This window comes from Falco naumanni, chromosome 1 (assembly GCF_017639655.2).
Source record: "Falco naumanni isolate bFalNau1 chromosome 1, bFalNau1.pat, whole genome shotgun sequence".
Classification (NCBI taxonomy): Eukaryota; Metazoa; Chordata; class Aves; order Falconiformes; family Falconidae; genus Falco; species Falco naumanni.
In genome coordinates this window covers 13,826,481-13,830,421 of record NC_054054.1, presented here as the reverse complement: position 1 = coordinate 13,830,421, position 3,941 = coordinate 13,826,481, and positions in this window count along the sequence as shown.

Here is a 3,941-nt window from a genome sequence, read left to right as displayed (position 1 = left end):
AGGTATTTTTTTGTTGTGGCTTTTACTTATTGATTAGGGAATGGCTTAGAAAAAACTGAAGGAGTTTCAAAACTGAATACTGATGGCATTCAATGTATACATGTCACTGTCTTATCAAATTGACCCCTGCATGCCATTTTAATAGTAATGTAAAAGGCAGAATTTCTGACTCCGCAATAATGAGGGCTGACTGTGATTGCCAGAAAAGGGAAAGGCATTTGGCTACTAAGAAAAAGAATACTGAAGAGATGGTTGTGTATCTTTATATGAATCTTGAACTTCTGGCAGAGACAGAAAGAGTCAAAGCGACTAAACCATCTTTCTTAATTATAGCTCGAATATGGTTAGCTAAAATTCCTGTTTACCACAGCACTGTGGAAAGTATCATTCGTAACTGCAAGGCTTGTAATACTCTGAGAAGAATATATTCATCTCCAGAGAGAATTATATCCGTTTCTCCATGTCACTCTACAGCCTAAGACATTTTGTAGGAACCTCTTCCAGATTTAGAGCAACGTAGGTGATATTTTTAAATGGCAACTTTAGAATGAAGTTAATCCCACGCATTCTTATTCAAATAAAACCACATTAGCCTTCATTCTTTTGTTCAGGTTTCATTTATACTAATCACTGAAATTATAACTGACCAAACTGCTGTAGATTTGAAATGCCTAAGCAGATTCATTCATCAAGGCAGTGGAAAACTTAAAATTATTTTAAATTTATATGGTTTTATTTTTCATGTTTCTGATATTTAGGTTATTAATATGCATTGTCTCCTCACTGTTATGCTTTCTTGCTAAGAAATTTAATAAAAGGGTTAAGCTGGAAAATTCTTGTGTATTTGGGGCAATAACTAACAGTGAGCTGAGACCACCCTTTGCTCATCAGGTCATATTCCACAGAGAATCCTTCCTCTTTGCCCTCCTGCCCCATTTCTACCACTCACAATGTACTCCACAGCATACTTTTTTTCTGGTTTTATGGGAGCTAGAGGGGAGCTTTGGAACTGTACACATCTGGGACTGCTTAAACTGTGGAAAGGAAGCAGAAGACAAGTGCTAATAAGAGGTGAAGAGGTGAAGACTGAAACATCCTTACACCCAACCATAAATCTGCACCTACTATAACTATTGGAAGTCAGTGGGAATATTGCATGTGGTGGCCTTTTGGGATAAGCCTACTATAAACATCTCCCTCGCTCGCTCCCAATAACAGTGAATTATCTCTTTAAAAAACTCTGACACTTGAAGCTTATTTGCATTTTGTCTGCATTACATCCGACTGCCCTTTCAAAGGATATTTAATTGATTTGTAGGTGTTGTAAAGGTTCTTGTATAGCAGCAAGCCAGCTCAGTGGCAATATGCAGGTAAATTTCAGACGTGTGTTGTATTGTAAGTTTTTGAAAGACTGTTTTTAGCAAAAAAGGAAGGAAGATTCTATAGGTTAATTCCTTTTCAGAGTTGTAATACTGTTTATCTGTCCCACTCTAATTTCAGTATTTAAATTAGTTGGACTTAGGTCCACGATGGCCTGGCCTGGCCTGATGACTGAAATATAGTAGTAGCAACTCCAAGTTAGAAGTCAGTCGAGCATGCTGACCACAGTATGCTTTGCAAACAGGCTGGTATGGGCAACATCACTAGTGGAGGATGGTAGGACTGACAGAGAAATTCTGTGACTGTCATGAGAGTTAGCAATGGTACTTAGATATCATGAGAATTTATTCATCAATTCTTGAATAAAAGCCCTGTAGATGAAAACAGATGTCTTGCTGGTGAGCAATATACATGATCTCTGATACCGATTCTACCAGGGTCACTTACTCTTTTGACAGCATATGCTGACCATTCCTTTTTTTTTCTTGTGAACAGTATCAAACCATGACTGAGGCAGAGGCTTGTAAGCAACTGCAGCTAATGTCAAATTTAGGAATTTTTGTATTTTAGATCCAGTGTACCTCTCTGCAGTCATGAAATTCCCTTTGTTGTTCTACTCAGGATCTACCAGGAAAAGAGGATAGAGGCTGAGAAAGAAGAGGAAAGAAAGATCATATAGGCTTAGCCAGACTTGGAAAAATACGGATGTATGAATCAGGACTACTCTTGACACTTGAGCTGTATCCGTACTGCAGAAAACCACAGTCTTATCTTGGACTGACTGAGGTGAACTAAACCACAAAACCAACAACAAAAACAACCAACCAACCAAGACTTCAAAAATCAGTAAGTATTTTAATCAAATTAACATCTCAAGTTCAGCCTCAGCCACTTTATAGGCTCTAAGTTTTTTCAGATCTTCTGTAGATTTAGGTGGTGGATCTAGTCCATTATTGTAAACGGCAGGCTGTCTTATGGTCAGAACTGTATAGTCTATGAGTTGGCATTTTTCAGCAATTTACGTTTTTCCTTCCTGTTTTCACATGTTCACTTTTCAAAGAAAAATTAAAATAATGCTTTGTGACCACAAATGTCTTAAATTTGCACGTTGTTAACACTTGGAAAATCATGTGTTGCTGACTATGTACCTCAAAAATGCAAATGATTGGGTGCTTATCCTCAGGTAGCTGTAATTGTAGACAAGGATAATAAATGTTCACTTACACGGGAGGATGTATGGTAGGTTGGTACTCTGTGCATATTATCTTATTCTGCACGTGTAGAGCATGAGCTTGACTTCATACATAGTTGTCACCTTGTGCTTTAACCCCAGCTGGTAATTAAGCACCACGCAGCCACTTGCTTACTTCCCCCTCACCCAGAGGGCTGGGGAGGAGAATTGGAAAGGAATGTAAAACTCAAGGGTGGAGATAAGAGCAATTTAATAATTTAAAATTAAATAAAAATGAAGGAACAACAATAATAATAATAACAGTTATAATGAAAAAGAGGGAGATGGAGGAGGAATGAAATCCAAAGGGAAGGGAGGAAAGAAAACAAGTGCTGCACAATACAGCTGCTGACCACCTGCTGACCAATGCCCAGCCAGTCCCTGAGCAATGATCGGCTGCCCGGCCAACCCCCCCCCCCCCCAGTTTATATACTGAGCATTATATCATATGGTATGGAACACCTCTCTGGCTAGTTTGGGTCAGCTGTCCTGGCTGTGTCCCTTCCTAATTTCTTGTGACCCTCCAGCCTTCTTGGTGGCAGGGCCTGAGAAACTGAAAAGGCCTTGACTTAGTGTAAACTTTACCCAGCAACAACCCAAACCATCAGTGTGCTGTCAACATTGTTCTTACAGCAAATCCAAAACACAGCACTGCACCAGCTACGAAGAAGAAAATTAACTCTGACCCAGCTGAAACCAGGACACACCTATGATACAGCAGATTTTATTCTAGTCTGCACAGATGTTTGGTATCAAACATCTTTGGTTTAGAGATGTTTGATATCAAGGAAACAAAATTAGTTAGGTGACATTAAATGTCATTGTTGCAGATCATACTTCTAGGGTTTTTTTATGTTTGTGTTTTAAAAGCTGAGCACAACTCCAGTATCATAGACTTCACATGAAATGAATTATCTTAGTTGTGTGTGTGTCATAACTTGGCTTTTGATAGTGCTAGATCGAAAAAAAGAAATAAAATCAAGTACTAGTAGGAAAAGAGAACATTTTCTTCCTTTCACACTGTGCCATTAAAGCCTCCATTGTCCTGAAATTCAGGGAAGTCTGATCTCCACTCAGACATTTATGTTCATCTTTTAGAGAAGTAGCACAGTTCTGAGGATCCTTTCTCCCCTGTGAGGTGAAAAGGATTAAAAATGCTGTGGGGTTCTGGCTGTGTAGCAAGGTGAAGGTTCAGACCATTCAATTCACTGCTTCAGCACCCTCCTCCGCATGAGAAATTGCCCAACAAATTTTGGCAAGGAAAAGTTGCCACTATAGATTTACCAGTTGTTTATATATTTTTGTAGCCTTGTTTCTATCAGCAGCTGTA